We start from the raw sequence: 12,990 nt of genomic DNA on the forward strand, positions 1-12,990 counted from the left end.
TGATAAATCGATGCTGGAAGATGGCGAACGGCACTTAGTCAGCGTGAATGTGAGCTCTCTGACTTATTTTGTCTTTTATCCTTCAAAGCTGTTTTAATGAGTATAGAAACCTATTAAATTTTAACCTTAGTTTTAGTTTTTAGTTTTTAGTTTTAGTGTTAATTGGTAAGGAGGAGGACACCTCTTTCTATCAAGGAGACAATCATTGACCCTGAAACTTGGGGCGGCTGCATGAAGAGAGAAATGACTAAGCAATTGTACAGCCCTGTTCGTGGGAGAGGAACTGGGAAACGTGCCAGAGATTCCGGAGATTTAGACGCCACAGAGGAACTGAGATGCCTGCCTCTTGCTAAACAAACAAAATTTAGTGAATCTGAAAGTACCAAGAGTGTCTTTAATGTCCCAGTTTCAAACTCTTTCTCACTGCTAGCAGAGATGAATGACGGGGAAGCCATTGCGAAGGAACCTTTCGATAACCTGCCTATTAAGCCTGCGAGCAATGGTAATACTGGTATCCACATGTATGACTGCACTAGAGCCCGTGAAAGTTGTATTGATGAGATGCTATTTGAACACTCGACTACTCTAGACCTAGTTGCTAAAACAGTGGACTGTATCTTTAAATACATAAAAGACATCCGAGGATCCTTGGAGAAGATTATCTCGCTTGTATCCCTAACAGGTAAAGACAGTTCCCCTGATGTATCACCTGAGATGAAATCCATACAATTGTCCAGAGCACCCGTTTTACCTCACACCTCCTGTACAATTTCTCAAGCTGTTGGCAATCAGAAAAGTGAGCAAAGTGAGCAAGATAAGAAGGAACAACACTATGCACCTCCTTACAAACTGCTGCTGCAAGCTACTAAAATCTGCTTAACGGTTTGCCCCTTTAGAGGCAAGGTGATAAACTGGCATTATAAGAGTGATATAAGGAGACACCTGGCGGAGCTCCTGGGGGTAATCCCTAGCTCTATTGACCTGAAGCATTCTGACCATATTAGCAGCAGACCTCAGAGTGCTGCTCTCATTTAAAACTAAAAAGCTCCCTGTACTTATTATGTCCTCAAGAAGCCTTCTAATTAACTATGGAATCCTTGCTACAAGAGTCTTTACCAATACCAAAATCTGCCCCCTCTTACCAAACTGCCTGCTCAAAAAGAAAGCAGACAAGTCTGAGGGTCCGCCAATTGCCACGACTCCAACTCCCCTGGCCGCAGATCTAATTAGCTGGACTGACCCCCCCCCCCCCCGCCTCCACTGACAAAGGCTACACATCTGGAGAATTCTACGGAGCGTGAGTTACTTCTATCCTTCTCCCAATTGCCAAAACTGGAGCGAATGGAGATAACGGACAGACTGGATGAATTGCTACTCTGTCTCCGTAACTCAGAAGATCATGTTCAGGTAAATAAGATGAATTCCTCACCAACTGAAGAGCAGTCTACACAAGCCCAAGTGGAACCTGTTTTAACGACCTTTGATCGGCAACCTGGCTGTACACGGCCTCGGGATGTCAAGCCTGGGCAGGATATAGTGAAAGATTCGACAACCCTCTGGTCAAACTCGGAAGCTGTGGCAAGACTGAATGCTCTTTTGGAGGCAAACCGAAAAGGATGTCTTCCACCTGCCTTACACTGCATGTTCCCTACAGCAACCGCTGACCCAAAAGGCCCACCCCTCTCAATTTTAGAGCATACCTTAAATGCGGAGTCTATGGACCTGTCGCTAAGTGATATCCCCGTGCACCAGAACCCATCCCCGCAGCCACCAAAAATTAAGCCTCAATCCATGGCTGCTGCTGCTGCGGTAAGTGGTGTTTGGAAATTGCCGGGTAAGCAAGCTACAATTACTTCCTTCTTCCAGCCTATTTTTTTTAATAGATATTTATTAAGGTTTTTTATAAAAGAAATACAAAGATAATAAACAACATTACTTTTATCTTAACAATGTTCCATAACTTCTTTGGACTTCCTCACATCTCCCGCTCCCACTTACATCGTTAATAATTTTTTTTCAAGCAAATTATCCTCTTATTTGCAATTTTATAACCACTCATTTAAATATAATCTAACAATTTTCCAAAAAAAATTGTCTCTCTTAATCTCATTTATCATCAAATTCCGAACCAATTTAGTGATGGCCAATTATTTATAATCAAGCATCCTTCTTAACATTCCACCAAATTACAATGTTTTTGTAAATAACTCTTAAATTTCTTCCAATCTTCTTCAATCCTTTCTTCTCCCAGGTCTCGAATTCTGCCAGTCATCTCCGCCAATTGCATATAGTCCATCAGCTGCATCTGCCATTCTTCCAGTGTGGGTAGATCTTGAGTTTTCCAGTTCTTAGCGATGAGTATCCTTGCTGCCGTTGTTGCATACATAAAAAATGTTCGATCCTTCTTTAGCACCTTCTGGCCGACTATACCCAGAAGGAAGGCCTCTGGTTTCTTGGTGAAGGTATACTTAAATACCTTTTTCAGCTCATGATATATCATTTCCCAGAAAGCCTTAACTCTAGGGCAGGTCCACCAGAGGTGAAAGAACGTTCCTTCAGTTTCTTCCTTCTTCCAGCCTATTGCCCCCCCTCGCCGCACGCATTCCCAGGTGGATTCTGCCATGCCGGTTCCGCAAGGCCCGGCATGACTCGAAGGGGTGACCAGGAGATCACTTACTTTCTTATCCTGGAATGTAGCTGGCATTAAACCTAAGCTGATGGACCCATCCTTCGTCGCCTACATAAAAGGCAGTCGTATTCTTTTACTGCAAGAGACCTGGGCTTGTGAGGGCTTCTCCTTATCAGGGTATAAGGGCTTCTACCTGAATGCACAACAGAATTCACTATCACCTGGTAGACCACAAGGTGGACTGGCTACCTTAGTTTCTTTGGCCTTAAATCTGCAGGTGGAACAAATCGACATCCAGTCGTCATCCATGCTGGGTGTAAAGCTACAGACAGCGGAGGAAGTGTTCGTGGTGATTAATGTTTATTTGCACCCAACCTACAAGAAAAACCTGGTGGACCAAAGATGGAGGGGAATTCAACTGACTCTTGAAACTCTCTAGAGAAATATCCTGAAGCCTCCTTCCTAGTTGCAGGAGATTTCAATGGCCGATTGTCTCACTCTGATAAATCATTATTTGCTAAATATAATAAATATCCCCCACTACCCATTTTAACCTCAGACCTTTTACCCAGGAATTTTAAAGACAGTGTTGCTACATACGCAGGTTTTAAATGTAGACAAACTTTGATGGCTCTTAATTTTCACCTTTTAAACGGAGCTCTCAGTTCTGATTACCCTGCCGAATTTACTTTCTGGTCAGGCTCCCGAGCCTCTACCATAGATTTTATTTGGACATCAGTAGACCTAATTCCCAAAATTTCTAACTTTAGGGTGGTAACGAGGCTGGAAAGTGACCATTTTCCTTTAGAACTCTCTCTGACCCTGGATGGAGAATTGGCTACCTATTCCTGTGTGCCTATTACAAATAACCAGCTTCAGATGAGGCCCACTGCCTTAAAATGGACCGTCAATTTGGCTCAACGGATAAAAGAACTCCTTCGGTCTGACCAACTGCAAGAGACAAGGGACTCCCTTGTCCAGGCAGTTGAGCCACTGCCAATGTATGACAAATTAGTAGAACTGCTAAAACCATCGTTGACTAAGGCCTCGGTAATGAATAGTAACCATTTCTCTCACAAAAAGTGGTTTGACGAGGAATGTAGACACTTCAGGAACAAACTATATAATGAATTCTTGGCATATAGGGCATCAAATGACCCCGCACCTAGCAGTCACCTTATGAACCTCAAGAGGAGGTATAAAGCACTATTAAAGGAAAAGAAGCTTGCGGCAGAAAGAAATGATTGGAACAACCTTCTAAAAGCTGCAGGAAATAGAAATCCCTCCTCCTTTTGGCACCAAATTTCTCAATACCTGGGTAGACCGTGGTCAAGGATAGAACCCCAAATTTCAGCTGACACCTGGGAAAGCTACTTCTCCGATTTATATGCAGCCCACGCTGCCAGCGGAGGAAGGATAGAATTGGCCCCCTTGCCTGAGTGGGATCCTGTTACCTGCTCTGAAGTGGAAACACTTATAGGCCAATTTGAGGCGGGCAAGGCACCCGGAGACGATCTTATCTCCATAGATGTTATTAAAGCCAATAAGGATTGGTGGTGTCCACCCTTAGCAGCTCTTTTTACTTATATAAACAAAACAGCACAATTTCCTCCAAGCTGGAACTCTGCACTGATTGTGTTAATCCACAAGAAAGGGCCGCGCACAGACCCGGCCAATTTTAGACCAATTAGCCTGCTAAATGTTATCGGGAAGATCTATTCAAGATTTCTACTTAACAAATTAACGACCTGGATGGAAAGCAACAACATCATCGCAGAGGAACAGGCGGGTTTCCGCCCTGGAAGATCAACAACAGACCAAATCTTAATTCTAAATCACTTGGCCACCAAGTATGCTGACAATGGCCTAAAAGCCCTCCACGTCGCCTTTATAGACTTTAAGCAGGCCTTTGATCTAATTCCCAGGAACCAGCTATGGGCAAAATTGGCAGCGACATCTATCGACCGCCGCCTTCTCCTGCTGATTATTAATTTGCATACTAATACCTTCCTGAGGATTAGGCTAGATAGCAAGGGGCTAGTCTCCAATCCGGTTGCCACCACTAGGGGGGTAAGACAGGGCTGTTTGCTTGCCCCTGCCCTGTTTAATTTCTATATTAATTCGCTAGTGGTGCATATGGCAAATACTGATTTCCATCCACCAAAACTGGCAGGACGAGCCTTGAATGTCCTGCTGTATGCGGACGATGCCGCCCTATTAGCTACGTCCCCCATCGGATTAAGGAGGATGCTTCGAGCTCTTCATGAATATGTGACCCAACATGAGCTCCAACTAAATTATGCCAAGACCAAAATAATGGTCTTTGCCGCTCGACCGAAACCTAATTTATGGTCAATTAATGGTATTCCTTTAGAGCAGGTCAGTTGCTTCAAATACCTGGGCCAGGTTGTTAGATCAAATAGGTCCTTCTTGGCGCACAGAGAATACATAGCCTCGAACGCATCGAAAGCAGCCTTGGTGATTAGAACCCTGTACTCTAAGAAACAGGCACAAACTGTCAAAGTTGCCTTGCGACTCTTTAAAATGAAAGTCCTCCCTCTTCTACTGGTGGGCATTGCCTTGGGCTCACGTAGGGACTTTGAAAAATTGGAATCTATCCAAACCCAATTCCTCAGGGCCATACTCAGGATCCCCCCCTCCGTGGCAGGTGTGATCATGAGACTGGAAACCGGTTGCTAAGCCTTTAGGTATGTGGCCCTGAAAGCGAAGTTATGGCTTTGGCTTAAGCTTTGTTTCAGACCGGCAGGTTTGGCCCCCTTGATTCTGAGGGATAACTTTAAATCTCCATGGGAAGGGGAGATAGTGGAGGAAGTGCAGAAGTGCGGGTTGTCCTCCCTTTATATAGAGTCCATGACGTATAGCCACGCAAAGGCGGTGATCGCCCAAAGATTAAAGGATATTGCGAGACAGGAGGACATAGCCCGTGTAAAACCTGGGCTGTTTCTGGGGGAGCAGATGTCCCGAGCTGCTCCGGCTCGCTACCTGGCGGATGTCCACTACGTGGAATACCGCAGACTATTTACCGCGGCTAGGCTGAATGTTCTTGACTCAGCGGTTCTGAGGGGAAGATATGGAGGAGTCCCATATGACCAGAGATTGTGCCATTGTGTGTTGGGTGAGGTGGAATCCACAGAGCACATTTTACTGAGCTGTCCCTTCTACAACGATTTGAGACAGTGTCTTATAACCCCATGCTTGCCCCAGCTTAGTCCCCGACAAAGAGGAAAGCAGACAGCATGTCTGCTGAATGGGTCTTCTGGGAAGGCAACTTTGTCAGTGGCTAGGTTCCTTTTCCTGGCACTCAAGCGTCGGAAACGTACAATTGAATGCCTTGATGTGGGTTATCTGTAGGAGGTTCAGTGCTGTGGCCCTACCTTATTCATGTACCCCTATGATGTTTTAGTTCATAATTCTGTATTGTGTTTTATTTCTGTGTTTTATTTCTGACTATCGGTCGAATAAAGGAATTGATGATGATAAATCAAGAAGTGGAATGGAAAATAAAACAGATGAGGCAAAAGACTTTTGAATCGGCTAACAAATGTGGTAAATTGTTAGCTTGGCAATTGAAAAAGAGACAGAAATTAAATACTATTACAAATTTGGAGATAGAAGGAAGGGATGTTCAGAATCCAGTTGAGATTAGAAGGTGCTTCCAGAGATACTTCAAACAACTTTATACACAAGGGCCACAGAGAGAGACGGATATAGACCAATTTATAAGAACTAATGGACTACAAAAAATCTCTCAAGAAAAAAAGACAATGTTGAACCATCAAATTACAGAACAGGAGATTGAAGGTGCCATTCAGAATATGCAGTTGGGAAAATCCCCAGGGCCTGATGGGTTGACTGCAAAATATTATAAAATTTTGAAAGAATGGTTAGTTCAACCATTAAAGCAAATTTGTAATGAGATTTTGGAAGGGAAGAAGGCACCTGAATTGTGGAAAGAAGCTTTTATTACGCTTATACCGAAAACTGAGACTGAAAAGACACAACTTAAGAATTACCGCCCCATATCCTTATTGAATGTGGATTATAAAATATTTGCTAACATTTTGGCTAATAGGTTGAAGAAGGTTTTGGTTGAGGAGATACATCGAGACCAAGCTGGCTTTCTCCCTGGTAGATATTTGTCTGATAATAAAAGAAATATAATTAATATTTTGGAAAAATTACAAGTAAATATTAATACTAAAGCAGTTTTAATTTTTATAGATGCGGAGAAGGCCTTTGATAATATTTATTGGAATTTTATGAAGAAAAATCTTCAGGGTATGGGGGTGGGCCAAGGGTTTGAAAATGGTATAAGTGCAATTTACTCAGAGCAGAAAGCTAAATTGATAGTTAATAATGTGGTGACAGAAGAATTTAAGATAGAAAAAGGAACACGACAGGGTTGTCCTATCTCCCCATTACTTTTCATCTCGGTCCTGGAGGTTTTGTTGAACATGATTAGAAGGGACCGTTTGATAGAAGGGATTCAGGTTGGAGCTAAACAATATAAATTGAAAGCGTTTGCAGATGACTTAGTCTTAACATTACAGGAGCCAGAATCTAGTATGAAAAGAATATTAGAACTGATACAGGAATTTGGTCAGGTGGCAGGATTTAAGTTAAATAAGTTAAAAACTAAGGTATTGGAGAAGAACTTAACTCCAATTGAGAAGGAGAGGTTTCAGAAAGAGACAGGGTTAACGTTGGTTAAGAAGGTCAAATACTTGGGGGTTCATTTGACTGCTAAAAATTTGAATTTATTTAAAGATAATTATGAGAAATGTTGGTTGGAGGTAAAAAAAGATTTGGAAATTTGGTCAAATTTGAAGCTTTCCTTGTTAGGTAGAATTGCGGTTATAAAAATGAATGTATTGCCAAAAATGTTATTTTTGTTTCAAACCTTACAAATTGTGGACAAGATGGATTGTTTCAAGAAGTGGCAGAAAGATATTTCTAAATTTGTCTGGCAGGGCAAAAAGCCCAGAATAAAATTTAAAATATTAACCGATGCCAAGGAAAGAGGTGGGTTTGCCCTGCCAGACCTTAAACTTTATTATGAATCAGCAGCATTCTGCTGGTTGAAAGACTGGCTGCTCCTTGAGAACACAGATATATTAGATTTAGAAGGGTTTAATAATGCATTCGGATGGCATGCATATTTGTGGTATGTCAAGGTAAAAGCTCATAAAGCATTTAAAAACCATATTGTCAGGAAAGCGCTGTATAATGTCTGGATGAGATATAAAGACCTATTAGAAAACAAGGCCCCAAGGTGGTTGTCACCAATGGAGGCAAAGGCAGTGAAAAAAATCAATATGGAGGCCAGTTGGCCGAAATATTGCGAAATTTTAGAGCAAGAAGGAGACAAATTAAAATTGCAGAGTTATGAGAAATTAAAAGATATAGTGCAAGATTGGTTACATTATTTTCAAATAAGAGAGACTTATAATTTGGATAAAAAAATTGGCTTCCAGGTGGAGAAATCAAAATTGGAAACGGAGTTGCTAGATCCAAAAGCTAAAATATTGTCAAGAATGTATAACTTGCTGTTAGAATGGAACACGCAGGATGAAATGGTTAAGTCAGCTATGATTAAATGGGCACAAGACATTGGACATAACATTATGGCGGCAGACTGGGAGCAGTTGTGGACCACCAGTATGAAATTTACGGCATGTAATGCCTTAAGAGAGAATATTATGAAAATGGTATACAGGTGGTACATGACTCCAGTCAAGCTTGCAAAAATCTATCATTTGCCCGATAATAAATGTTGGAAATGTAAAGAGACTGAAGGTACTTTCTTCCACCTTTGGTGGACTTGCCCAAGGACTAAGGCCTTCTGGGAAATGATATATAATGAATTGAAAAAGGTATTTAAATATACTTTTTTGAAGAAACCAGAGGCCTTTCTCCTGGGCATAGTCGGCCAATTGGTGTTAAAAGAGGACATAACCTTTTTTATGTATGCAACAGCAGCAGCAAGAATACTTATCGCAAAGCATTGGAAGACACAAGATCTACCCACTGTGGAAGAATGGCAGATGCAAGTAATTGACTATATGGAGATGGCAGAAATGACTGGTAGAATCCGAGACCAGGGAGAAGATCTGGTGGAAAAGGACTGGAAGAAATTTAAAGACTATCTGCAGACACATTATAAAATCTATGAGTGCTAAAAGGATGTGAGATATAAAATAATATGGTATTAGTGAATAAGTGATGATTATGTAATAAGGAGTCTAATAGGGATGAAAGTACGGAAATAAGACTTATTTAAATATTTTAACAGATAATGGGATTTAAAAGAGGACAGGGATTTGCTGAATTTGATGGTAAACAGGAACACAGGGAAGGGAGGTGTGGGGAAGCCAGGAAACAGGGTTAAGAACTTAGAATTTCAAAAGAAAAATGTTTTTTCTTTCTTTTTTATGTACTCTTTATATTCTATACTTTATGTTTTGTAATGTTTTGTATTGTTTTGTTTATTATATGTTTTTATGTATTCTTATAAATTTTTTAAATAAATATCTTTTTTTAAAAAAAGAAGAATCCAACAGAGAATAAATTTACGCATTACTCAGACCCACATAAATCGGCGGGACGAATCGATGCGATCTGGACAACAAAGGATTTATTAAATAATATTACAAAAGCAGAAATCCATCCAAGGACAATTTCTGATCACCCAATTTCTGGGTTAACTTTAAAGGAAAAGAAGAAAAGGTTAAAAGGTGGCAACTTAATGAGAGTATGCTAAACGATGAAAAAATTGTACAGAAGGCCAAGCAAATCTTAGAAGAATATTTTAAGTTTAATTTAAATCAAGGAGTAGATCTAGAGACGGTTTGGGACACGGGTAAAGCCGTCATAAGAGGCTTCTTTATACAACAAAACGCATTCCAAAGGAAAATAAAGGAGAAGAAGAAAATGGAGATCTGGGAGGAAATTAGAAAAAAGGAAAGGATCTGTGATGGGATAATGAGCTGCTTGTGCGTAAAAGCTTGATCCCTCTGGTGTTTGGCTGGTCAACCAAACCGAGGCACTAACGGAGCCTCCCAAGGCATGACTCCGTTAGTCGCTGGTAGTATCTGACAGTGGGCGTCTACGAAATTTACGCCAACATAAAAGTTGTTTCACGGACATGCACCTTCGTGACTCTCTGCGTGACAGCTTCCGGCGAAGGGTGGGAGTTGCCAACGGGGGTCTTGTTACCGCTGCACTATTCTCACTAGAAGTATCCCAGAGCCCTCCCTCCTCCGACTCCCCTTCTGCCGGAGCTTCTGCTCTCCCCCTGCTGGTTCCCTCCTCAGCTGCAGAATCTCTCCGAGTCTGCTGGAGCCTCTGCACCATCTCTCTTTCCGATGGCAGTTCCCTGACATCCACCTCCCCCTCAGGGCCCCCTTCACCCCCCGCGTCCTCTCCCACTGGCGGTGAGGGCGGAAAGCCCCTAAAGGAACTCTCCTCGTCGTCCGAGGATTCAAACACTTCTAACCATGGCGTACCGTCTCTCTCCCCGTCTTCCTCTTCTTCGTCGGAGTCGGCTTCCTCACCCACCCCTGACTCTGGGAACCCTCCAAACTCTCCTTCCTCATCGGTGGTCCCAAAGTGTTCCCTTCTAAATCGTGCCACGGGTTGCGGTTTTTTTGGGAAACGCCGATGAAATGTTTCTATTAAAACCTCGTCATTGACTACCTCAGCGGGTACCCAAGTGTTTTCCGACTCTACTTCCCCCTCCCATTCTACCAGATATTCCACCTGATCCCCCTTCCACCTGGAATCAATGATTCCTGCCACGTTCATGTCGCGTTCTCTCTCTTCTATCACGGGCGTTCGGGAGACCTCTCTCTCACGCTCCCCCCCCCCCATTCACGTCCTTCTCGGTACGGCGACAGTAATGACCTGTGAAATACTGGGTGCAATTTCATGTGACTGGGCAGTCTGAGTTTGAATGCTACTGGGTTCACCTGCTGTATGACCTCAAAGGGTCCCAATCTTTTGGGTTTCAGTTTCTTACAACCCCCCTTGAAAGGTAGTCCCTGGGTGGATAGCCACACCCGGTCTCCCACCCTAATAGTTTCACCTTCCCTCCTATTTTTGTCTGCTTGCTTTTTATATTCTTCCTTGGCTCTCTCTAAGTTAAGTTGTAGCTGACGGTGGATGGCTTCCATCTCTTCAACAAAATGTTCCGCCGCCGGCACACTCCACCTCTCCCCTCCTTCTCCTGGAAATGCCCTGGGATGACACCCATAATTTGCCAGAAAGGGACTCAGCCCTGTGGACACGTTCTCAGCGTTGTTGTAGGCAAATTCTGCCAGAGGTAACTTATCTACCCAATCATTTTCTCGGTCCTTTACATAACACCTCAGGTATTGTTGTAAAATCCCGTTTGCCCTTTCCGCTTGCCCATTTGTTTCCGGGTGCCGGGCAGTGGAGAAATTGATTTCCACGTGCAGTAAGCTCATAAGTTTCCTCCAGAACCTGGAAGTAAACTGTTTCCCTCTGTCGCTGACCACCCTCAAGGGGGCGCCATGCAACCGGAAAATATGCTCTACGAACAACTTGGCGGTTTCCTCCGCTGTGACCGCATGTGAACAGGCTATAAAATGACACATCTTAGTTAATAGATCTACCACTACCATGACCGCCGTTTTGCCCTTGGATTTTGGCAGGTCCGTCATAAAATCTATGGAGACTGCCTCCCATGGCCTTTCTGGTGTGGGTAAGGGTTGTAAGAGCCCCGCTGGCGCCACCCTCTCCCCTTTCGCTCGCTGGCACCTGTCGCAACCCCTGACATATTCCCGTACATCCTCCCTCACCTTGGGCCACCAAAACTCCCTGGTAACCAACCACATGGTTTTGTGCTGTCCAAAATGCCCCGCTGTGGGGCTATCATGCAACTGCTTGAGTACTCTGCCCCTCAGTTCCCCATCGGGTATGTACAGTGCCCCTTTGTAATACAACGCCCCACTCTTTTCTTCAAACCCCCCTGTGTTCTCCTCTGTCCTCCTGAGTTCTCTGAGTTTCTCTTGGGCGTATTCGTCGTTCTCCGTACCCTCTAACAGTTCTTTCTGCCCCACCAAAGCCGCCCCACACACCCAGCGGTCTTCAGGGATTACGTGCCTTGCTTCCGGCGCGCCCTCCCCCTCTAAGTACTCAGGCTTTCTGGAAAGAGCGTCCGCCCTTACGTTCTCGGACCCTGGCACGTAACGAATCTCAAAATTGAATTTGGAGAACTCCTGGGCCCATCTCACTTGTCTCTGGTTCAGCACTCGGGCTGTTCTCCAGTACTCCAGATTTTTGTGGTCAGTCCGGACTTGAACCTTGTGCTGCGCCCCAATCAGCAAGTGCCGCCATCTCCGGAATGCTTCATGAATGGCGAGCAGTTCTCGGTCGTATACTGTGTAGTTCCTCTCGGATTTGTTCAACTTCCGCGAGAAGAATGCACACGGTCTCCATTCAGACGCATCTTTCCCCGGCTGGAGAAGCACGGCCCCTACCGCTCGGTCTGACGCGTCAGTCTCCACTCGCATTGGTTTTTGTAGATCCACGTGCAAAAGTTGCTCCTCCGACGCAAACGCTGCCTTTAATCGTTCGAATGCCCCTTGCGCTTCTTCCGTCCAAGCAAATTTTTTCTTGCTGCTAAGACAATCCGTGATGGGCGCTGTTAAATGGGCAAAGTTCTTGATGAACTTCCTATAGAAGTTTCCGAAGCCCAGGAACCTTTGCACGTCCTTCTTGGTCTTTGGTGTTTTCCATTCCAGTACCGCTTGAACCTTGCTGGGATCCATAGCCAACCCCTTGTCAGACAACCGGTACCCCAGGAATTCCACCTCCCTGCTATGAAACTGGCATTTCTCCAGTTTCACCCACAGCCGATTTTCTCGCAGTTTGCTCAGTACTTCTCTAACATCTTGCACATGCTGCTCCTCATTCTCTGAGTACACCAGGACGTCATCTAAGAACGCCACGCAGTTCTTGTAAAGCAATGGCCCCAGGACGTGATTCATGAATGATTGAAAGCAGGCGGAGCCCCCTTGTAATCCAAAAGGCATAACTAGGTACTCAAACGCCCCCAAGGGGGTGAACATAGTGGTTTTCCACTCATCCCCCTTCCTCACACGTATCAAGTTATATGCCCCCCTAAGGTCCAGCTTGGTAAAAATCTTCCCTTTTCTCACCCGTGTCAGAATGTCATCAATTCTGGGCATAGGGAAAGTCACTGGTTCTGACACAGCATTTAGGGCCCTGAAATCACACACAAGCCTGGGTTTGCCCGTGTTTTTTTTGTCCACAAAGAACACTGGGCTGCCCCCCACCGCTCGTGACTCTCTGATGAA

Source organism: Podarcis melisellensis (assembly GCF_964234715.1).
Source record: "Podarcis melisellensis genome assembly, chromosome: W".
In the NCBI taxonomy this organism is placed as follows: domain Eukaryota; kingdom Metazoa; phylum Chordata; class Lepidosauria; order Squamata; family Lacertidae; genus Podarcis; species Podarcis melisellensis.